Raw genomic sequence first — 26,163 nt, forward strand, 5'->3', positions numbered from 1 at the left:
ATCTGTTTCACGTGTCGACCTTTATATAATAGAAAACCACATGGCAAATGTCTCTGTTTATTCTCCATTTTTAAGGCGAGCAATTAAAGTAATTAGGCGCAAAGAGTAGAAATCGTCCCTGAACCGTGTCGAGTGTTGACTACAGCAGAACAAGCTTTCATGATTTTCAAATGCAGTACTCTGCATGTAAAATTTCGTGAGAACGTATGGCTCAGTTAAACGACGGTAGAATTTTATTTACCGTCATGATTCCTGAATCCTCCGCATTATTCTTAAAGAAAGAGAACATTTTATTTCAGTTTCAGAGAACTGAATTATAAACATGTGAACAGACTTTCTCTACCACTTTATGGCTTTTCACACAAATAGCTTTCAGGTCGCTATAACGGACTTAGTTTCCAAGAATCACACAAGATTACCAAACATTTCAATCTGTAAAACCAACTAACAAATCATACATACAACTTTACCCATCACCACACAAGTGGTTCTTTTGAAAATAAAACATTGTTATGTTTAAGCTCAAGTTTGCCCCTAGTTTCTATTTTCATTCATGGTTAAACTGGATAAATTTTTGAAATACCAACATTCTAATACATAACTATTCAACATGGCATAGTTTTATGTAAAAAATTGTATAAATTAATACTAGTTAGTGCTAGCAATTTGTTATACAGCGTGGGTGAAAACTCACTACCTATCTTACCCTAACTGAATACAAAACAAACGATTGGAGTTCGGAAAATATCTGTTGACTTGGTTTGCTAATCGGAAAGTTTCCCCATCATTCCAAGTTATCATAAAAAACAAATCATTTTCACCTTTTCTTAACTCATTTAATATTGCCTCGCTAAACTGAAGCCTACAATCAGGATCGCCTTCCAATACTCCATATATGTGATCAGGTAGGTCTATGTGAAGTTTGAATTTGGCCTTACGTAAAATTGTATGCACAGAGGTTCTAAAAACGTCCTCTTCGAGAGATGTCCAACGAGTAGAGTTTTTAGGCCTCTGGATAACCGCCTGTAAAACCCTAAGCTTAGTATCACCTATTGATGGGCTATCTGACCTGTTGCAACCTGCTGCAAACCCAATTTTCTCAAAACGTTTCCTTAAATTGTAGACAGCCTTCCTTGTAGGTGTAACTGTCTTGAAATAATTGTTTCACTCATTTATTATTAAATTACAACTAATTTCGTACCACGTTTTTAAAGCAAAAACTCATTCTTCGTTAGAAAACATCTTCACAACATGTTAGAACGCTAGAACCAACTATGAACAATGTCAGATGTTTAATTTAATAGCAGTGCACTCTGGTGTTTGCACCTATAACTTGGTTCAAAAAATGGTTCAAATGGCTCTGAGCACTATGGGACTTAACTTCTCAGGTCATCACTCCCCTAGAACTTAGAACTACTTAAACCTAAGTAACCTAAGGACATCGCACACATCCATGCCAGAGGCAGGATTCGAACCTGCGACCGTAGCGGTCGCGCAGTTCCAGACTGTAGTGCCTAGAACCGCTCGGCCACTCCGGCCGGCGTACCTATAACTATCACAAACAAACAAGATTACGGTACCTTCATGTTTCAATAGGTTACGATGGATAGTGACTTTTTGCCCATCCACTATGTTAATCAATTGTAGATGAAACATTTTCCGTATCTGTGATCAAGATTCTACAAGAATTGTATTTGTCGCCAACACGGTTTACATATTCGTTGTGAGTTCGTTTCTCGACGACACAACTCCCTGAAGTTATTTCATGATGTTAAGCTGTGTTTAGGGACAACTGAATAGCTGAAACAAATATGATTGATGTCTTTGGAGGCACAAAGGCAGTAGGGACTTGAGACCATATGGATTCGATACAGGCATTGGCGGATCCTCATGTGTTGCAGTCTGAGACACAGTACTTTTAAGTATATGTTGTAATTACTTTACTCATATCTGGTGTCAATTTTCATTTGGCGAAGAAATGTGCACAACTGCTCATTACTATTTTCTCCCCAACATACAACTCTAGAAAGCCTATTTACCGAACTAATGTTTACACATCATTGTACATAGCTCCAATGGTTTTCTAACAAATGCAGGTTGAAGTACAAACAAGTGACATTAGACAAATATGATCATGACGACTCTTGTTTAACAGAATACTCGGAAACATGGTCAAAAGTAAACAGTATAATCAACACCACAAAATTGTTGAAATGCGTATTATGCTCGTATTTAAGAATAAGGAAACAAAAGCATTTTAATTCAAAATGACAACTGCAAAATGATTGCTGTAGTCTGTTCAAGAATTTAATTTTCTGTGAAAATCCAAAATATCTGATAAATTACACCCATATCCCAAACATCAAATCTTTCACTACTGGAATGAGAGTTCCATGTTTGAGAGTCTATATTAATTGGCATTATCGGAGGAGAAATTATTTAAAAAATGGTAGACAGCCTTGATACTAATCCTAATTTTTCTAAAAAATAAACTACTTAGTTTAAAACTGCTTGCACGTTCGTTTTTGAAAGCATCTTTGGACATCTTTCTTTGATCTGGAGTAGCCTTAGTGCTGCAGTAGTGTAAGTGGACGATTCTGCATCTAAATACAAATTTTTGTGACTTTTATCTTATGATACTTTTTGCAATATCACAAATACTACTTTTTATATATGATAAACGTCTTATTGTACGCTGGAGCTATGAAAACAGAAACTGATAAAATTAATGTTGCTAGGCGTGGCCTACAACTAAACAGAACTGGGAAGGGAAGATTAGTATAGATTATTCATGAAAGTACCGGAGGTGGATCTCTGACTGTGCATTGTCAAATGCCTGTTGTCATGGACAGGAGATGTAGGTCTTTTTTTAGTAAAAATTCAGCCAACAGATTCCCCTGTATAAAGAGCATCTTCCGTAGTTTAAAAATTTCTGATGTATCACCCATAGGACACATATGCTCGAAACAGCATATGCAGACACTCCAGGATGATGAAGGCATTGAAACAGAGGATGACACGCATAAAGCTTAAATGCTAAACACATTTTTCCAAAGCTGTTTCACAGAGGAAGACCGCACTGCAGTTCCTTCTCTAAATCCTCGCACAAACGAAAAAATGGCTGACATCGAAATAAGTGTCCAAGGAATAGAAAAGCAACTGGAATCACTCAACAGAGGAAAGTCCACCGGACCTGACTGGATACCAATTCGATTCTACACAGAGTACGCGAAAGAACTTGCCCCCCTTCTAACAGCCGTGTACCGCAAGTCTCTAGAGGAACGGAAGGTTCCAAATGATTGGAAAAGAGCACAGGTAGTCCCAGTCTTCAAGAAGGGTCGTCGAGCAGATGCGCAAAACTATAGACCTATATCTCTGGCGTCGATCTGTTGTAGAATTTTAGAACATGTTTTTTGCTCGAGTATCATGTCGTTTTTGGAAACCCAGAATCTACTATGTAGGAATCAACATGGATTCCGGAAACAGCGATCGTGTGAGACCCAACTTGCTTTATTTGTTCATGAGACCCAGAAAATATTAGATACAGGCTCCCAGGTAGATGCTATTTTTCTTGACTTCCGGAAGGCGTTCGATACAGTTCCGCACCATCGCCTGATAAACAAAGTAAGAGCCTACGGAATATCAGACCAGCTGTGTGGCTGGATTGAAGAGTTTTTAGCAAACAGAAGACAGCATGTTGTTATCAATGGAGAGACGTCTACAGACGTTAAAGTAACCTCTGGCGTGCCACAGGGGAGTGTTATGGGACCATTGCTTTTGACAATATATATAAATGACCTAGTAGATAGTGTCGGAAGTTCCATGCGGCTTTTCGCGGATGATGCTGTAGTATACAGATAAGTTGCAGCATTAGAAAATTGTAGCGAAATGCAGGAAGATCTGCAGCGGATAGGCACTTGGTGCAGGGAGTGGCAACTGACCCTTAACATAGACAATTGTAATGTATTGCGAATACATAGAAAGAAGGATCCTTTATTGTATGATTATGTGATAGCGGAACAAACACTGGTAGCAGTTACTTCTGTAAAATATCTGGGAGTATGCGTGCGGAACGATTTGAAGGGGAATGGTCATATAAAATTAATCGTTGGTAAGGTGGGTACCAGGTTGAGATTCATTGGGAGAGTCCTTAGAAAATGTAGTCCATCAACAAAGGAGGTGGCTTACAAAACACTCGTTCGACCTATACTTGAGTATTGCTCATCAGTGTGGGATCCGTACCAGATCGGGTTGACGGAGGAGATAGAGAAGATCCAAAGAAGAGCGGCGCGTTTCGTCACAGGGTTATTTGGTAACCGTGATAGCGTTACGGAGATGTTTAACAATCTCAACTGGCAGACCCTACAAGCGAGGCGCTCTGCATCGCGGTGTAGCTTGCTCGCCAGGTTTCGAGAGGGTGCGCTTCTGGATGAGGTATCGAATATATTGCTTCCCCCTACTTATACCTCCCGAGTAGATCACGAATATAAAATTAGAGAGATTAGAGCGCGCACGGAGGCTTTCAGACAGTCGTTCTTCCCGCGAACCATACGCGACTGGAACAGGAAAGGGAGGTAATGACAGTGGCACGTAAAGTGCCCTCCGCCACACACTGTTGGGTGGCTTGCGGAGTATAAATGTAGATGTAGATGTATACTAGACACCATAAAGAAAAACAGTCTTCTTGGAAAATTCACATGGGACATCTCACTGACTAAGAAATCCTTAATCAGAACACGCAATCAATAAAAAATAAAATACAGCAATTTGAAGTGCATAGTAGTTTGTCTCACTGAGCACTCGTGTAGAAGCACAAAATCTTACATATAGTTCAGTGTTGTATGAAATGATAGATTCTTACAGTAGTACTACTTCGAAGGATGTGGATCATCCATTTATATCAGAAAATGAACATAGTGTAGATCAAAACATAACCTTAGTACAATAAGTGAGCACAAATATTTTGAACTATCAGTTATTCGATTAACAGTGCTTGACATCACCAAGAAATTAACCAATTTGTGTATGTATCTATCTCCCAGTGGTAGGATGGACTCTTTTTTCAATAAGTAAAGAGAAATTCTAGATAAAGTCTGAAATACATAAGTCAACATAGTTTTCTGTGGAGACAAACACAAACACAGATTTCATAAATAGAACTAGTAGAACCCTCATAAATATCCTACAGTTTTAGCATTTATGTGTTCGTCAGTAGTGCAAAAATGGTTACAATGATTGCATCAGTAACTGACCATTTGCCCCCCAGATATGAGTGGAGGAAAGTGTGATGTAGCTGTAAAACACTTTGGACTATCAGAACATTCTGCCAAATAACTGGGTGTTAAAATATTCCCTAAACAATTTGTACAAAAGTCATTTACCAAAAATCAAAATACAAGAACTAAAAAACCAAATTTGGGATGATGTGTCTAAAGTATCTAAATTCTTTATATTATCTAAACTAAACTTTGAAAAATATTTCTATAAGTTCCTACATTAGTATCAACGTCTCACGAGAACCAACGGATAAATTAGATATTAGAAAGTCCTCTACATCCGTTAAGAAGTAATTAAAACTGTTCAAAAACTAAAAAGTACAAGGTCTGTAAGCCTAGATTGAGTACCAATGTGTATACTGAAACAATTTATAGGGAGTATACAAGCTCCCTTGATAAACATTAAAAATGTGTTCTTCACATCATGGAAATGTGTTAAGTTTTGTACCTCCACTGAAGAAGGATAATGCAGAAGATACAGAAAATTTTCCAGCCATTTCCATGCAATCACGATTCTCAAAATAACAGAATCAATTATAAAAGATAGAGTAATGCATTACGTGAATAAATAAAACCTCTTAAGAGAATCACAGTTTGGTTTTCAAACTGGTAAATGTATGTAATCAGCCATAGTGGTACTTAACGCTCTTGACAAAGATAAGTGTGTCACAGGCATATTTTTATATCTTTCTAAGGACTCTGATATTGTTGACTATAAGATTCTACTAAATAATCTATAGTCATTAGGAATAAGAGGAGTAGCTAATTACTGGTCCCAACCATACCTAGCAGATAGGGTTCACAGAAAACGAATAAACTTCAAGTGAAACACTCATTACAAACAAGATACATTAATATAGGAATTCCGTAGGGTAACATTTTATGACTAATACTGTTCATGACATGTATGTTATTGTGTTCTTTTCTCAGGAAGAAATGCACAGCAGAAAAGGGCCATAAGTATAACATTCAGATATAATACCCGAGCTCATTGTAAAGGTCTGTTCAAAATAAAGGGGATTTTAACTCCAACCAGTGAATGCAATTACCAGTCAATTACACACATAAAAAATAACATTGATAATTACTGCACAGACAGTTCTCTCTATGACCACGGAAAAAAGGTAAGATTGAACTTACTGTTACCAAGACAGAGAAAACATACAGCATTTTCTACCGAGGAACAAAACTGTGCAATAAATTACCAAAGGAAATTACAGAAATTAGTAAAACAAACTTATTTCAAAAGGTAGTTAAACAATAATTGTTAAGCAATAAGTTATATATATTGAAGGAATACCTAGGTACCACAGTGTGGGGCCTTGGTAAAAACTGTAACACCAATGGATAATAATAATGATAATGAAGCCTCTGACATTGTACATAATGCTTTCACATTATATTTTTTTTTCTTTTCTCCTTTTCTGGAAAAACTTACTCCTGAAGCTATGCAATGTATAATACTAACAGTTGATTCACTTCCTGAGCTCAAAATCTCACTCGTTTTAGAGGGAGATTTAAATAGTTTTTCAGGCTACAAAATGTGAAGTTGCAGTGCACAATATGGACATGATATCAACTGACAATGTGTGCAGTGTTATGGAACAATTTGTGTATAGTGTGTGCAATGACTGTTATTGAGAAAATAATGAACAATGTAACATTAGCCTTCTTAAATATTAAATAATTTATTTATAAAACAATACTCCACACTAGGGGTAAACCGAATAATGTAGCACAGTTTTAAACAGAGTCACCTTGTACTCGGGAAAGTGGAGGCTTCTATGTTCACTCAGCCATTCTGATCTAGGTTCTCCGCAGTTCCCCTAAATTACTTCAGGCAAAATGCCTGGCGGACTACATGTCCCTCCTTGTCATACAAGATCTGTAAATCGATAAATGTTTGTGTGTGTGAATTACTTTATTTTTGTTGTTCTAATGTTGTAATACCAACATACGTCCAAATCTTTGCAAGAGGAATCTTCTTCTTCTTCTTTTCTTCTTCTTCTACCGCCACTATCACCAACACCATATTATTAAGTAGCTGTGAAATTAATAGCTAGCCATTTATCAATTTATCGTAAAATATGACTTGTTCTTAACAATCAGTTTTTAGAATTCTGTGTCTTTTTGTCATAGAAACTAAATTCACAGGTATGTTTTAAGAGGAATGATTCTACATACCCTAACTTTTACTGTAAACAAAACCAGGGCAGATAAGCGCAGGAATCTCAACTTCTGTTCCATGTAAAAATTGATTTTAGAATCAAATCAACATATGCACCCACTGTTTATACACCAAGAATAATAAAAAAAACCTACATATATTAATATTGCAAAACAGTTTTATAACTATTCAAGGAACGACGTTTATTTTAGATTTTATCAGTATCTTCTATGACACTCGAAATGAACACGTTACGACTCAACCAAATGCATGGTCTTCAGCCCAGCAGCATTTAATACAGAAACTGTAATTTTTTAAAGCATATTTCTTACGCTTCTGCCCAAGTCTTCCATCAATTTCTTCTATGTTTGATGCAGTTTTGCAGCGATCGTATTTTCTGTAAATATTATTATATAGCTATTCCTAAACTGTGTAACAATAGATTTAAATTATTGGACTTGGAATTTAGGCCATTATTAGGGACTGTGTACACTGTGTGCTAGTTTCAGCGCTGCTCTCAGTGACAACTATAGCCAGTACGACACTAAAACAAGTTTTAATTTAAATCTACTCACAGGAAAGGTAGATGACGCTTACAGGAAAATCAAAGAGGCCTTCGGAGAAAAGAGAAGGAGCTGTTTAAATAAAAAGATCTCACATGGAAAACTAGTGTTGGGTAAGGAATGGAAAGCTGAAAGGCGGGAGGAATATAGAAAGAGGCTATACAACAGTAAGGACTTTACAGGAAATATTATAGATAGAGAAGGGGAAGTAGATGAAGATGAGATGGGAGATATGATACTGTCAAAAGAAAGTGAAAGAATACTGTAAGACATAAGCTGAGACATGGCCCCTGAAATCGACGTCCTTCCCTTAGAACTACTGAGATTTTTGGGAGAGCAAGCAATGACTAAACTATTCCATCTGGTGTGCAAGATATATGAGACAGAGAAATACCCTCAGACTTCAAGAAGAATGTATTAATTTAAATCCCAAAGAAAGCTGGTCCTGATAGGTGTGAATATATGTGACCTATCGGTTTAATAAGTCGTGGTTGAAAAATACTGACACTAGCTGTTTACAGAAGCGTGGTAAGACTGGTACAAGCTGACATCGGGGAAGATAAGTACGGGTTCTAGAGAAATGTTGAAACACATTAGGCAATAACTGACCCTACGATTTATGTTACGAAATAGAGTTCAGGAAGACTGTAATAATTCCAATTCCAAAGAAAGCAGGAACTGACAGGTGTGAATCTTTGCTAACTATCAGTTTAATTATTCACGGTTCCAAGATTCTGGAAAGATTTATATACGGAAGATTGGGAAAACTGGTAGAAGCCGACACAGGCGAAGAAAAGTTCGGGTTCCGGAGAAACGATTAAGCACATCAGGCAAAAACTGACCCTAAGACTTATGTTAAAATATAGGTTAAAGAAAGACAAATCTACGATTATAGCATCAGTATATTTGGAAAAAGCTTTTGACAATGTTGACCGGAATACACGCCTTAAATTTCTATAGTTAGCAAAGGTAATATACAGAGAGCAAAAGCCAATTTACAACTTGTGCAGAAACCAGATGGCAGTTTTAAGAGTCGAAGGGCATGAAAGGGAAGCAGTGATTGAGAAGGGAGTGAGATAGGTTTGTAGGCTATCCCCTATAGTATTTAATCTATGTATGGCGAAGCTGTGAAGGAAAGCAAGGAGAAAACTGGAAAGGGAATTAAAGTTCAGGGAGAAGAAATAAATCTTCTCGGTTTACCGACAACGTAATTCTCTGAGAGACGGCAAAGGGCTTGTAAATGCAGTTCAATGAATTGGATAGTGTCTTGAAAGGAGGATATAAGATGAACGTCGACGAAAGCAAAACAAGGGTAACGGAATGTAGTGGAATTATGTCAGTCGATGACGAGGAAATTCGATTAGGGAACGAGTCACTGAGAGCGGTTGATGAGTTTAGCTATTTAATTAGCAAAATAACTGTCAATGGATGACGTAGAGGGGATATTCAGAGGGTTCCAGAAAACTGTAGACACTATGATACTTGTAAACATTTGGAACAAAATGACATCGTTGAAATTTTTCGGGGTAGTCCATTGTTTTCCCAACAGATCTTGACACTCATTTTCCCGCAGACTGCTTGAATGAATTAGGATTGTCGTTTGAGTAACGCAAGGCCATGTTGCAGTGGCAATGGAAGTACGAAACCATGATTGAGGTACAGTGGCAATAGCGTAATGTGTACAGAACTCACCCAGCAGCACGTACAACAATTTTTCGTATTCGGAATAAATTTGAAGCAGTCGGCACTGTTCACAATGTGCGTAAGGAAAGGTCTGGCCGACAGAAAACATCAGCAAGTCTAGCTTACAGCGCTGCTGTGTTGCAACATTTTACAAGACAACCTCAAAAAGCTGTGCACCGAGGCGCACGATCAAGCCGATCAAGTCTACGACGAATTCTGAAGGCTGCGAAGTGCAGAGTGCACATTCTAAGATCGCTGCACGCTGTTAACGAGGACGGCCCAGATCGGAGGATGATGTACTTCGTTCGGGTTGAAGGCATGTTTCCGGAGGATGAGAGGTTTGCAAGGATGGTTCTGATCTGACGAGGTGCAATTCAAACTGAACAGTACTGTAAACCGCTACAATTGCGTATACTGGGCTTCAGTAAATCCTCACGTTCACGTAGACGAACATGTTAATCTACCGGATACTAATGTATGGTATGGTGTGGTCTGTCATCGCACGGTTTCATTGGCCCATTCCTCCTTGAAGGTACCTGATGAGTTGTATCTTCACGCTGCAACATCGATTTTACCTGCCATTTGAGAGGTGTTTCGGAATGGAAGATTTTACCTACAAATAGATGGCGTTCCACCTCTTACTATCAGAGAAATGTCAGAGCCAACTTGGATGAAACTCCACCTGGACGATGGATAGGTCGAAGAGGAGCTGTTGAGAACACACCAAGGTTTCCAGACCGTACACCTCTTGACTTCTACCTAAGGGAGACCTATAAAAATCAAGTTTATCAACAGAAGCCAGCTACACTGAACGAGCTATGAGAAACCATTGAGGCGTCCTATGCAGCTATCACATGGGCAACAATGACAGCCGTAGTTCGGTCAACAGTTCAGCGGCAACAACGTTGTTTGGCTACTAATGGGGGTCACTTTGAACACATAAAATAACCTCCGCCGACCCCTGCAAGGATTGTAACGGTATGTCATTTTGTTCCATTAATATTGACAATCAAAGTGTGTCTACGTTATTCTGTACCCCTCTGTCGAATGAAGAAAGGCAATGGCAAGAACAGATTTCTGCAGAAGAGAAATTTGTTAACATCGAATGTACATTTAAGTGTTAAGCGGTCTTTCCTGAAGGCGTTTGTCCAAGTGCACTCTTGTACAAAAGTGAAACATGGGGGATAAACAGTTTGGACAAGAATGGAACAAAAACTTTGGGAACGTGGTGCCACAGAAGGATTCTGAAGGTTAGGTGAGTAGATTGCTGAACTAGTGAGGAAGTACTGAATGGGATTGTGGAGAAAAGAAATTTGTGGTTTAAGTCTACAAAAAGAAGGGTTAGGATGATAGGACACATTTTGAGACATCAAGGGATTACCAATTTGGCATCGGAGGGAAATGAGGAGGGAGGGGGTAAAATCATAGAGACAGTTCAAGAGATTAATACGATAAGCACACTCAAATTATTCGGAGATGAAGAGGTTCGTACGGGATAGTGTAGCTCAGAGAGCCTGCGTCAAACCAGACTGAAGACTACAACAGCATACAATTCCAAAGTCCGGGTAGTTTCGTGCACAATTTGTCTGGTCGCTACATTGCCAGAGCACACAGTGATGAGTTTTATGTTCACAGGTAAACGCACGACCCCTAGTTGAGTTACTTATGTATTTATATTTGGCACAGCGGATCAGAAGTTGTGGAAATTCTTCTGACGACGGTACTGTGGTTTGAGGCGCTGTTATTTTGTCACTTTTTGATCAAGGCCCACACATGATCGGCAGATGAAGTTTTTTTGAAGGTTATTTCCAATACCATAATTCTATTAAATAAACTATTGTAATTCGGCAGCCACAAACTTCAAAAATTACTTTCGTTTGTCAGAAAATTCACTACATTGTACGCTGTAACTGAGCGAAAACCACACCTCGTTGTAGTCACCTATTTTGGAAATATTTGCAGCGACCTGCCTTAGCTGCATGCACACATACATACATACACTCCTGGAAATGGAAAAAACACATTGACACCGGTGTGTCAGACTCACCATACTTGCTCCGGACACTGCGAGAGGGCTGTACAAGCAATGTTCACACGCACGGTACAGCGGACACACCAGGAACCGCGGTGTTGGCCGTCGAATGGCGCTAGCTGCGCAGCATTTGTGCACCGCCACCGTCAGTGTCAGCCAGTTTACCGTGGCATGCGGAGCTCCATCGCAGTCTTTAACACTGGTAGCATGCCGCGACAGCGTGGACGTGAACCGTATGTGCAGTTGACGGACTTTGAGCGAGGGCGTATAGTGGGCATGCGGGAGGCCGGGTGGACGTACCGCCGAATTGCTCAACACGTGGGGCGTGAGGTCTCCACAGTACATAGATGTTGTCGCCAGTGGTCGGCGGAAGGTGCACGTGCCCGTCGACCTGGGACCGGACCGCAGCGACGCACGGATGCACGCCAAGACCGTAGGATCCTACGCAGTGCCGCAGGGGACCGCACCGCCACTTCCCAGCAAATTAGGGACACTGTTGCTCCTGGGGTATCGGCGAGGACCATTCGCAACCGTCTCCATGAAGCTGGGCTACGGTCCCGCACACCGTTAGGCCGTCTTCCGCTCACGCCCCAACATCGAGCAGCCCGCCTCCAGTGGTGTCGCGACAGGCGTGAATGGAGGGACGAATGGAGACGTGTCGTCTTCAGCGATGAGAGTCGCTTCTGCCTTGGTGCCAATGATGGTCGTATGCGTGTTTGGCGCCGTGCAGGTGAGCGCCACAATCAGGACTGCATACGACCGAGGCACACAGGGCCAACACCCGGCATCATGGTGTGGGGAGCGATCTCCTACACTGGCCGTACACCACTGGTGATCGTCGAGGGGACACTGAATAGTGCACGGTACATCCAAACCGTCATCGAACCCATCGTTCTACCATTCCTAGACCGGCAAGGGAACTTGCTGTTCCAACAGGACAATGCACGTCCGCATGTATCCCGTGCCACCCAACGTGCTCTAGAAGGTGTAAGTCAACTACCCTGGCCAGCAAGATCTCCGGATCTGTCCCCCATTGAGCATGTTTGGGACTGGATGAAGCGTCGTCTCACGCGGTCTGCACGTCCAGCACGAACGCTGGTCCAACTGAGGCGCCAGGTGGAAATGGCATGGCAAGCCGTTCCACAGGACTACATCCAGCATCTCTACGATCGTCTCCATGGGAGAATAGCAGCCTGCATTGCTGCGAAAGGTGGATATACACTGTACTAGTGCCGACATTGTGCATGCTCTGTTGCCTGTGTCTATGTGCCTGTGGTTCTGTCAGTGTGATCATGTGATGTATCTGACCTCAGGAATGTGTCAATAAAGTTTCCCCTTCCTGGGACAATGAATTCACGGTGTTCTTATTTCAATTTCCAGGAGTGTATATACATACACATATGCAGACATATAGATTATTATTACATCATTTAGACCCTTACACAATATATTTTGGTTGACTGCAAAATCAGACATGGAACTATTTTTGAGAATTCAGATTACCATGTGGAATTTGGATTCTTATGTAACAGCATTTAAACTCTCTTGTAAACAAAACAAGCTTAATTTCGTAGTAGTTTATCGTGAGTGGGCGGTGGCGTGACATTGATTTCGTAATTGATACAATGGCTATAATAATTACATTTCCCATCCTTTCTTCGAATCGCTTTCAGTAAATGCCAAGGTGGTTCCCCACCGATTTATTTCCCCTGTCTAAGTTTGTGCTCCCTCTGTAATGACCTTGTCGTCGACTGGCCGTTAACCTTGATCTTCTCGTTTTGCATCTTAGTTTTAAGAAAGCATCTATTTGCTGATCGAGGCCGTGATCTAACCTCACTTAACATCTTTGGACATAAGGAAGATTGAAAGCAAAATCCACAATCACATAACGTGAGAATTAGAGAAATTAAACTGTCACTAACATCTATTCTTAGGGACTAACAGCCGTGTGCACATGAAGACTGCTGGCCACGTAGAGCACGCGCAACGATGATACATTTTTCTTTCCACAAGAATTTAATTTATAAAATGGCTCTGAGCACTATGAGACTCAACTTCTGAGGTCATTAGTCCCCTAGAACTTAGAACTAGTTAGACCTAACTAACCTAAGGACATCACACACATCCACGCCCGAGGCAGGATTCGAACCTGCGACCGTTGCGGTCTCGCGGTTCCAGAATGCAGCGCCTAAAACCGCACGGCCACTTCAGCCGGCTTATTTAATTTATACCATTGTCTCAAGAATGACGTATTAAAAAAAATTTCATTAGAACTCATGTATTTATAAAACATCAGTGCTGTCACTAAACTCATAAATGGATTCGCTAAAGGCGTATCAGCAACAATTTAAAAAAAAATTCTGCAAGTGGGCGCGTTGCTCAAGTTCTGCAATCAAATTTACGCTTTCACTAGCATCTGCTGAGCGTTGAAATTAGACTGGACTGATTTTTAATGTTTGATAGTTATCGATATTTACGAAATATCGAATCTGGGCGTATCAGAATCAACGTGTCAATATCGATACTAAAGACTGAAATAACTTAACATTGATGTTAAAGAAAAATACCAACCTTCCATGTTGGCGCTATATCCGCGAGTAGCTGAGATACCAGTGCACACGCCAGAAAAACAGGAGAGAAACGATAACGACGGAAGGTGGGAAGACAGCCTGCGGAGGAGACTCAAACCCACCCCGTAGTCAAGAAACAGGGCTGACCAAACAGTGGACCCGACACAACAAGAGCTAGTCAATAGCAGCTTATGCAACAACGAAATGCTTCGAACTTCCTACACAATGCCGTCAACAGGTCAAGTACGAACCGCAATCCAAATCGAGACCAAAGAGGAAACCAATACTAAAGCGTAGTCGCCACTGACTGAGCGGTCGAGGTGCGGCGGTATTTATAGTGGATATGAGAAACATTTTCGGCAGGTGTACTCACATGATGGCGCACTCACTAGGCGAGCTGATGGTGACGTGGAAGGTGGAACGAAGGTACAGGCGAAGGTGCATCTCGTCGACTGTAGACTGTGTTGAGGAAGTGCGGTCAGCAGTGTCCATCGGAGCAGCGCTGGAGATGGGCGTAACAGAGGGAACCATTGATCCGCAGAGAGCCAGTGGGGAGGGCCGGACCAACAACGGGACTTTCGCGAAAGCTGCTCGGCATTCTGGCGGTTGTGTCACATTCGCCCCAGAAGGCGATAGAAGAGGAGGCAGCGGAGGGGATGCTGGTGTCCGAGGCCAAAGCTACTTGTGGTAACAGTGCTGGTGGCCCTTCTGCGTTTGGACCGACGTAACTCGTCGCCCATGGGTGGAGACTATAGTTGCTGACGTCCAACCCTCAGCACTCCCGTAGGAACGTGCCCACACCGTCGTGCCACGGATGTAAGACTGGGAGGGACACGCGCGATGTTCCGAAGACGATGGTGTCAGTAGATGAAGCGAAGTTCGAGGTTGGCGACCAAGCCGGAGCTCCCCAGAGCTACGATTGTTAATTGGTGTGGTGTGATTAAGTGCTCAAAAGCAAAGTAAGGGCCGCAGTAGTGATGGAGGAGTCGATAGCGTTCTTCATCTACTGCTGAAACGACTCGACCAGACGTTCAGCTTGACCATTGGGGGAAGGCTGGAATGGAGGGCTCCAGATGTGTGATGCCATTGGCGGCACAGAAGTCCTTGAAGGCAGAGGCCATTAATTGTGGGCAATTGTCAAAGGCTAATGTGCGAGGCAACTCTTCGATAGCCAAAACATGGTCTACAGCAGTAAGAGTGGCCTTGGCTGTGGTGGATGCCATGGGTACTTTGCATAAGCATCCACAATGAACAAACACATAGAACCCAAGAATGGGCCTACAAAATCGAGATGTATGAGGTCCCAAGAGAGGTGAGGAGTACGCTAGGGGCAAATGTCTGAGAGAGTGTCGCCTGGCGCTGGGCACATGCTGTACCACTAAAGACCATCTTTTCGTGTCACTGTTGATCCTAGGTCAGTACACAAGGTAGCATACAAGCGTCTTCATCCCCCAATGACTTCGGACTAAATTCAATACCCAATGATGCAATTCCACTGGAATAACCACTCGATGTGCGTCCAAAAGGATGGCGTCATCCACAAATGACAGTTGGTGAGAAAAATGGTTTTCAAGGGCAGAGCTCTATTGTCAACTGTGAGAGAATGGAGCCAGCTGTGGATTACATAGTGGAGGACCTGTCACAGAGTATGGTCCCAGTGCATTGCAGTAGCAGCAGCACACTTGGCCATGAGAGGAAAACTGTCCAACGTATGTTGTCGTTCGGCATCGACGTGGAAGCAGAGGACCTCTTGTTGGTCGAAATCTGGGTCTGGGCTAGCTGGAAGATGGGACAATGCATCAGCATTATAGTGTTGGGCTGTAAGCTTGCACCAAATAGTATAATTATAGGCAATGAGAAAAAACGCCCATTGCTGAAGACATTGGGTTTCTCTGTCACAACTTGTGGGCGTGTGGTGTGCGTACTGTAAGACCTTCGGTACACACACAATCAGATTATTTGACTTGTCGCTCTAGCGAAGTAGGCGAGTGTCAGCAATATGTCTCGTGGTCTTATCATGGCGTGTTTATCTTCTGCCGTTAGGTCAGACGATAGAAATGCCACTTGCACGCTTAGAGAAGCAGATAGACGGTGACCTACTTTAAACAGAACTTTATTAATTTTCACACACATTTATTAAAATAATAACAATCATAAACCTTACTTAACTTGATTCTGGATGCTATTTACAATTGACAACCTGAAGTTCCTTTGGTCTTGGTACGTTAATCTTATTCTCACATATCTCTGATATGTGACAAAGTGTCTATACATTTCTCTTCATGGCTATGTACAGGAATATGATAATGTTATTAGGCGCAGACTGAAACTTGACTACAGACTAATGTAGACTAATGCAGACTGACTAATCGGAGGTCTGTACACTCGTTATAATACCTCGCGCGTTCAGGTATCACTGCGCGAGTGTAATCCGCGAGGAGAAAAGGTTCTACGTTAGCAGCAATCTTATTGGCTGCGTTGCATATTAATACGCAGATCGACGGAAGCAGAATTTGGTCCGTCTTTAAGGCAGTGCCATCTCGTAGTGCGGAGGCGGACGAGCGCTGCGCCTGCGCTGTTGTGCTTAGCGGGGCGCGCTCTAGTTGGAAAGTTGTGTACGCGCTGACTACGCGGAACTATGTACAAAACAGGGCGATTGGGAAAAAAAGGCGTGGGGCAGGCTGTGGACGTCCGCATGGTTTTCAATTTGACAAAAGTCTGGGATGCGGTGGGGGTACAGGCATAAGCAACTGATTGAGAGGTTGTGCAACGTGGGCCGCCTGGGGTAGGAATTTAGCACCGTAGTTGAACTTTCCCAAAAATCCTTTTAATTCAGGAAAATTCGTCAGGCGAAGTAAAAAAGTGATGACAACAATGTTGTTAGCAGGCCTGATACCCTCTGTAGAGAGCCAGTGCCTCAAGTACTCCACTTGTGGCTGAAAAATCTCCACTTCTCCTAACGACAACACAGACCCATTTCCCGCAGGGTCATGAACACGGTGCTGAGGTTTTCCAAATGCTCCTGGTGGAGCAACCTGTGACAGTAAGATCATCCAGGTAATAAGTAGCTGGAATACACTGTATCAACTGTTCTTGGCATCGCTAAAATATTGCAGGGGTTGCAGAAATGCCAGTCGCTTGTACTTATACAACCCAAACGGCCTGTTCAGGACGACGATATTCTGAGATGCCTCATCTAAGGCTATCTGGAGGTACGAATCAGCGATGTCGATCTTGGAAAAATATTCTACCCGGCCTGTTTGGTGAGGAGATCTTCTTTCTAGGGATCAGGATAGGTTCCAACCTGCAACTGAGTATGGATAGTCGCCTTGAAATCCCCACGCAAGCGAAGAGACACATTCACATGCAGTTGACGACTAGGGTGTGGCCCATGCACTGTATTTGGCAGGTTTGACAACCGCAGCTGCCTGTAGACGATCGAGGTACAGCTTCACAGCAGACCATAAGGCCACCAGAATTAGTCTAGCACTTTAAAAACCAGGCACGGCATCTGGCCAAAGGTGATGTGCGCCCGAAAGTCTAAAGCACACCCGAAATTTGGTTGAAAGAGACGAGACCGCACTGGAAACCACCTTGAATTCATCCGAGATGGAAAATCCAAATGCTGTGAAGGAAGCCAAAAATGTTGGTACCGATGAATGGTCGACGACAAAGAACGTCAAGAGTCGAGAATGTATTTGTAAATTTCCGCAATAGATAACCGCCCACAAAGACGAATCTTCGTAGGCCACAAAATCGCATGACCGTGGGGACAAGTCAGGTGAACCCAGTTGGACATAAGTCGCCTGATTGATCAAAGAGTCGGCGGCCCCAGTGTCCACCTGAAAACATGTTCTCGTGAGATGCATGAGAAACAGTTTCCACGTGACGACGTCGCCCTGTGGGACTACTGTCTGCAGTATACATACTGTGTCCTGGTGTCATCACGGTGTTGGCTTGTAGCGGGTTGTGCAACTGCGACATACTGAGCGGTGGTGCTCCTCTTTACCGCAATGTGTACAGGATTGCAGCGATCTGGACAGTCCGATATGCAGTGCGAGGAAAAGCACTGTGGCCCTGAAGCCTTCGTCGAGGGGAAGTCATAGAGACATCAGACAAAGATGAATCACGACGTTGCTGTAACCTGGCAGTCATCCTACGTTTATGACGCTGGAGAGGCGTATGTTGAGTCTTGTAAGCTCTCCCCCCCACCATCCCCAAACCCCACTTCCAGCCTTGCCATGAGTAGGTCATTAGCCATCTGTGCAATTTCGAACAAATGAGCGATGTGCAAGATGTCCTCTAACGACGGGTTATCCAGTTTAAACGCTGCCATGTGAACCTCTGGGTCAGGCCCCGGATGAACTATCACATCACAAATCAAGTAGATGGCGTAGTAAACCTTACAGCCTTGATTGGCTCAAGTAAAAATCACATTTTCGGCTGAGTCTTTGCAATTCAGTGATCATTGACCTGTCTGACTGTTCTGTCTGTTCCTGCTATTGATGAAATTCTAGCCTGGGGGCAACCTCATGGTACCGCTAGGAATAGTAATTACTCAGCAGAATGCTTATCTCCTGGAAGGAGATAAAATGTGTCTGTCGACGCCCAAGACAAAAAGAGCGATCACTGTAATGAATTGTTTGTGACTTGAAACGCTGTTAAATGTTGCTCAGGTTGATGCAAATGTGTGTTCCAGTTCTCCATAATGACATTGAGAGGATGAAGTAATGGAAGACAGAATGGGATGTAGAACACCTTGAGGGGGTGGTGGGGGGGGGGGTCATCAATGGAGCACAGCGGCCTCCTGCACACAAAGTTTGTCTGCCAAGAGTTATAGCTACTTTTGCATCAAGTCCATTGTATCTGCGGCTGGTGCATTAGCTGCTGCTGTTGCTTGATCCAGCTAACCACTTTACCTTCCATGCTACAAAACATCTTCCTTTTTCCTCATTGCCAACTGTCACATCCATGAGTAGTCGGATACTGGTGTACATGTCAGGAAAAACAGGAAAGAAACGATGACGATGCCAGGCAGGAAGACTGTCTGTAGATGGGACTCAAACCCAAGCTGAGACGAGCAACAGGACTGACTGAACGACAGACTTGACACAATGAAAGCAAGTCAGTAGCAAACTAAGCAACAACGAAGTGCAAAGAACTTTCAACACAACGCTGTCAACAGGTCAATTACGAGCCACCATCGAAATTGATACCACAGTGAAGTCGTCGACGAGCAGGCGGTAGTATGGTGGAGATAATAGCGAACGCTATCAGAAGAAGTGTACGACTGACTGAGCGGTCTTTTTTTTTCTTTATTGTAATTTCATTCCCCTGCCCCATATGGGGCAGGGGGAGGCTGGCAGCGGCACAGTCCACCGCTCTTCAGCCAACTGGCTTCACAAAAATACAGAAAGGGGGACTCTTACATGAAAAGGGGGAATAAAAAGGGGGATATTAGAAAACAAAGTAAATGGAGATGATGGGAGTTTAACATACATTAATACAGGGACATTCACTGCAGGACAGTTAAAAAGTCGACATAAAGTTAAAAGAACACAGCTGGCAATTCAAAGTGCACTTAAAAAAACACTGGTGGCAAACACAAGTTAAAAGTCGGCCACAGGATGAAAATCACACAGAACGAAACACTGAAAAAAAACAGTGGAAATGGGGAAGCACTCACGAAGAATAAAAACCACTGCTAGAGACCTGCTGAGGAAATGGAGGCTGAAGAGGAGGGAAAAGACGGGTGGAAGGTGCAGAGGGAGAGGCTGGGGGGGGGGGGGCTCGGAAGGAAGAAGAGAAAAAAAGGAGGGGCACTGAGCAATCGAGGTGTGGTGGTATTTATGTCGGCCGCGAGGGACACCAATGGCCGGTGTACTCAGGAGGAGCGACGGTGAGGCACTGACTAGGTGAGTGAAGCACTGCGGCCGCATTGCCCTCAATCGTCCATCGTTCTGGTACACATTCAATTTCCGTGCAACCCTATACCTGAGATGTTAATTTTTCATCATCTAACCTAATCTTTTTCTGAGTAGAGAAGTGCGTTGCAAGTAGTAAAGAACTCCCAACAACTAATGTGTTGACTATCAAAGTATCTGGTATGAAACCAAAGCAGATAACTTCAGAAAATCTGATGAGTTACATCAGATCAGAAATTAATAAGCGCTTGCTGCCGACTGGATACGTTATAGCTAAAGAATAACCGTATCAACACTGCTCAGTCCTAGTTTCAAGATCATTTACTTTCAAGATAAATTGTGTGGTCAGCGCACCGCTCTTCCGGCCGTATGTCAGTTTCCGAGACCGGAGCCGCTGCTTCCCAATCAAGTAGCTCCTCAGTTTGCCACAGGGCTCGGCAGACCGGAGGGTCACTCATGCAAGTGCTAGCCCAGCCCGACAGCGCTTAACTTCGGTGATCTGACAGGAACCGGTGTTACCACTGCGGCCGAAGTACGGAAGGCATAAAATGCAGACTGGCAATAGCAAGAAAACATATCGGAAAAAGAGGAATCTGGTGACGTCTTATATACATTTCTTTATTAATAAATATGTTATTAAGGCATCTGTCTTATGTGAAGCCTTATATGGACGTAAAAAGTGGACAATAAGCAGTTCAGACAAGAAGAAGATAGAACCTTTGAAATGTGGTGCGACAGAACAACGCCGAAGATTAGATGGGTAGGTCGATAAAAAATGAGGTGCTGAATCTAAACGGAGAATAAGGAAGTTTATAGCGCAACTTGAAAAAAATAAGGGATCAGTTAATGGGACACAATCTAGGCATCAAGAAATTGTCAATTTGGCGATGGGAGGAAATGCGGAGGGTAAAAATTATAGAGGGAAATCAAATCAACACAGTAAGGAGGTTCAAATGGACGTAGGTTGCAGAGATGAAGAGGCTTGTATGGAATAGATTAAGGGAACTGCACAAAACTTGTCTTCAGGCTGAAAATAACAACATCATAAATGCACCGTTAAATATCGATGTTGAAAACATAGCAGTCTTAATGTTGATTACTATCGTCCACCGTTGTTAAGAAGTGGATGATGAATTCTAATTCGTCATCGATGATTTGGCAATATAGCACATCCCTAGAGTGATTAGCGTCACCTTTCAAATACCTTTAGATTTGTAATCCTTGAAATCAAACTTTTTGCAATTAACGCACTTCAAAAGCCTTTCCGTGTCGATGCGAACACCGCCATTTTTTCTGCGATGAGTTAGTACTAATGTTCTTGAGTATATGTAGTGGCCAAACGTGACTAAATAATGTGGTTCGTGACGAAGCGTGTTGTCCTCTTTTTGGAAGCGAGGCCAGAGAGGCTGCGAAAACGCACACGAGCAGGCGCCTATGAAGATTACAGACGCTATCAGGTGCGCCTGGCAGCCCACTAAATGACACTGCTCCATTGTTCTCAAGGTGCCAGCGGAAGCTGCAAAGAGGGCCAGCTCTGTTTACTCCAACACACTTTCCGTCCCCACTGGCACGTGGCAACACAACTCGTCTTCTACCTCTGCATTTATATATGCTTCTCTCGTCAGTGAACAGTGTGTGGCACACGGTACTACACACCAATATTCTGATTATGACTAGGTCAGGAGCCGATGTAAAATTTTTAGTTGAGATCATTCCGCTCTAGGCTGTTAAGACATTATTTGTTGCAATCAAGCCGGCCGGAGTGGCCGAGCGGATGCCGGCACGGTAGCTCAGCGTGTTCGGTCAGAGGGTTAGCTACCCTCCGTAATAAAAAAAACTGAGTTAATCGATCAACAACGAACTTAAACGGATGTCTTACGACGTCCGCCCCGAGTAGATGCAACGAATAAATGTGTGAACAAAATGCGATTTCAAAAAAAAGAAAATAAAAGACGGTAGAGCACTAAAAAAAAAAGCGGTTAAAGGCGCTAAAGTCTGGACCCGCACGACCTCTACGGTCGCAGGTTCGAATCCTGCCTCGGGCATGGATGTGTGTGATGTCCTTAGGTTAGTTAGGTTTAAGTAGTTCTAAGTTCTAGGGGACTTATGACCACAGCAGTTGAGTCCCATAGTGCTCAGAGCCATCTGAACCATTTTTGTTGCAATCATAAGTTTGGTCGTTTTCAAGCATTCTGAAAGCAATCGCCGTTAAATATAATACACGTAATTATAGAACTGCCGAACGCTGAAAGCGAAAATTTCAAGCTACTTACGTGGAACGTTGTAACACACTCAGTAATATACACTTATGGGACAAAAGTCATGGGATTGCGATGTGGTGATATACAGGTGGTGGCAGTATCGCGTAGGGAAGGTGTAAGAGGGCAGTGCATTCGCGGAGCTGTCATTTGTACTCAGGTGGTTCACGTGAAAGGGTTTCCGACGTGATTATGGGCTCACATTGGGAATTAACAGATTTGAACGTGGAATGGTAGTCGGAACTAGAAGTATAGGAGATTCCATTTTGGAAATCGTTAGGGAATTCAATATTTCGAGATCCACAGTGTCCAGAGTGTGCCGAGATTATCAAATTTCAGGCATTACTTCTCACCACGAACAACGCAGCTGCCGACGGCCTTCACTTAACGGCAGCGGCCTTTGCATGCAGTTGTCATTGCTAACAGACAAGCAACACTGCGTGAAATAAACGCAGAAATCAATGTTGGATATATGAAGAGCGTATCCGTTTCTACAGTGCGGCGAAATTTGACGTTAATGGGCTATGGCAGCAGACGACCGACACGAGTGCCTTTGCTAACAGCACGTTATCGCCTGCAGCTTCTCTCCTGGGCTCATTACCATATCGGTTGGACCCTAGACGACTGGAAAACCGTGACCTTTTAAGATGAGTGTCGATTTCAGTTGGTAAGAGCTGGTCGTAGGGTTCCAGTGTGGCTCGGACCCCATGCAACCACGGACCCAAGTTGTCGACAAGGCATTGTGCAAGCTTGTGGCGGTCCCGTAATGGTGAGGAGGAGGAGATCAGTGTTTAACGTCCCGTCGACAACTGGGTCATTAGAGACGGAGCGCAAGCTCGGGTGAGGGAAGGATGGGGAAGTAAATCGGCCGTGCCCTTTTTCAAAGGAACCATCCCGGCATTTGCCTGAAGCGATTTAGGGAAATCACGGAAAACCTAAATCAGGATGGCCGGAGACCCCGTAATGGTGTTGAGGCGTAGCGCCTTCGCATCGCTCCTGTCACTTGCTAGGACGGTATCGTTATAGGCATGAGTCGTCGACAGATGTCACCAGCTGACATGGACTGAGTTACATTGCTGCACGTAGTTGTACTAGAAGGCGGCAGAGGTCAGCAGTTGACGGACAGTGTTAGCAGTCGTAGTCAAAACAATGTTGTAAAGTTATGTCTGATTAATATTTAATGTATTTGCATAATTATAATTGTTTTATATGTGTAGTAATTAGCAGTGTGAGTGTTGTGTGAGCGAAGAAGAACAGAAGTAAATGAAAATTGTTTTGTTTATTCACGAAGTACCAATTAAACTATACAGGGGATTTACTATAATTAAATGTGCAGTCAGTTTATGGCACTAATAAATCGTGAGTAGAACACTAAGTAATCGGTAATTTCAGAAAGAGTAATTTTATATTTGATACTTTTCTAAATTTATTTATTTAGCAATTGCTATAGAAAGAAATATTTTATTATGATTGGTCATTGAAGTAAAGCGCGGCTTAGCGCGGGATATTACTGCAACCTGATTTGCTGTTTGTGATATCAGCCAATCAGGAAAATGCAGGCTCGCACCAATCTATGCTGGGAACAAAGCCTTTGATGTGATCTAGGGGGGTCGGGACTGAGGGTTCTAACTAGTAACATTTCATTGAAAGCAGCTCCGACGAAAGTACTGTAAAATCGCGGAAAAATGCTAATTAAGATTTCGCGAAGTAGTACAAAGTGTATTTAGGTGAACGGTGTAGTGAAAGTCGTGTGGAATTTCGGACGGAATATCAAAAGTATTGCTTTTGACTGTTAGTTAAAACCGCGTGGCGTGTTGTGCGATCTAAGACTGGAAAAGGTATTACTTGTAGAGCAGACTGCACAACATTTGAGCGAGCATTTTCATAACCAAACGATCCGGTGATCTCTATTAACTTCGGTAAAAGGGGTGTAACTACCATAAACTGGCTATGTGTGTGATCATGGTGTGCGTGTGAACTTAACATTGTGTTGCCACTTAGTACGGACTTGGCAGTATTAACTGTGATCTTTATCGCAAAAATACATCTGAAAATTTACATTGCCAAGTTAAAACTTTAATTTCAGTAGCTAGCCACATCCCGTTTACCGGACAATTCTATGTATGTTGCGACCTGCAATAGACAGTAGTGGTCTAGTATTTTCTGCTACAGCTTTTAGCTAGACAAATGATCGTTGCTGGACACTGGCAGGGCGGCAAAAACGTAACGTGCCGCGCCGCAGTGTGCGCTGAGATTACATGGTGCGGTCCAAGTGAACCGATAATTGACTGAAAATGGTTGTGTTCGGCTACCTGGAGACCATTCACAACCATTCACGTACTTCACGTTCCCAAACAAGGATGGAATTTTTGTGAATGGCAATGCGCTTATGTCTACGGGCCGCAATTGTTCGTGATTGCTGTGATGAACATTCTGGACGATTCGAGGGAGTGATTTGGCCATTCAGATCCCCCGATATAAATCGCATCGAATATCTATGGGACGCAAAGGAGAGGTCAGTTCGCGCATAAAATTCTGCGCAGGCAACACTTTCGCAGTTATGAACGGTTATAGAGGCAGCGTGGGTCGATATCTCTGCGAGGGCCCTCCAACAACTTGTTGAGTCAAAAAAATTTTCAAATGTGTGTGAAATCTTATAGGACTCAACTGTTAAGGTCATCAGTCCCTAAGCTTACACACTGCTTAACCTAAATTATCCTAAGGACAAACACACACGTCCATGCCCGACAGAGTACTCGAACCTCCGCCGCGACCAGCTGCACAGTCCAAGACTTCAGCGCCTAAGACCGCTCGGCTAATCCCGCGCGGCCTTGCTGAGTCCATGCCACGTTGAGCTGCTGCACTATGCTGGGCAGAAGGAAATCCCAGAGGGTATCAGGAGGTATCCCGTGACTTTTGCCACCTCAGTGTAAAACTGTGAGTTGCTGTACAAGAGCAGTTGCATTGGTGGTGTGGATTTGTCTGCTGTTCCATGTACCATATACGTCAGAAACCTGGTGAAATAGTGATATAAGCACTTAAGTTTAAGAATCGTGTAGCGGGCGTGATAAATGGATCACAAAAGCGGCAAAGATGTAAACATACAAAGAGTATGAGCTATGGAGAGTAAAGATGCTAATGCAATATGGAGTCGATATTATGCGGTTTTTGAAATGGGTGCGCAGGGAGGAGAAAAGTAAGAGAAATATGTGTTAAATGGAAACGGAATCCACAAATGATACTAGATGAAAAATAGGTAAAAAGGTAAAGTGACTATCAAGTAACAGTAATAAAATACCCACAAAACACAAGTACAGAAGAGGGTCTAAAATCTCAGATGTAGATGAAAGAAGCGGTCCACATACGTGAAACAAGTGCAAGTAATGCACGTACGTAGGAAAGGAACAGGTGTTAAGTAGTAATAACATGATATGGAACATTTTCCAGGATTAACACCGCTAAATGGATCATGTCAAAAAGCACCAGATTATAAGATGTTCCTAAAGCGATCCAGGAATTTCGTATTTTTAAGGTCATTGTTTTCACTGAAAATATATTCTGGCTCTAAATACCCCATAAATTCCAATTTCTTCTACATAAGCTGTCTTCCTTTTCTGATTCTATGGAGAATTTATAAAGAGTTTTCGATGAGTAGCCCAAATAAGGTTCGAGGAGGATGATTTACATTTG

This window comes from Schistocerca cancellata, chromosome 5 (genome assembly GCF_023864275.1).
Source record: "Schistocerca cancellata isolate TAMUIC-IGC-003103 chromosome 5, iqSchCanc2.1, whole genome shotgun sequence".
Classification (NCBI taxonomy): Eukaryota; Metazoa; Arthropoda; class Insecta; order Orthoptera; family Acrididae; genus Schistocerca; species Schistocerca cancellata.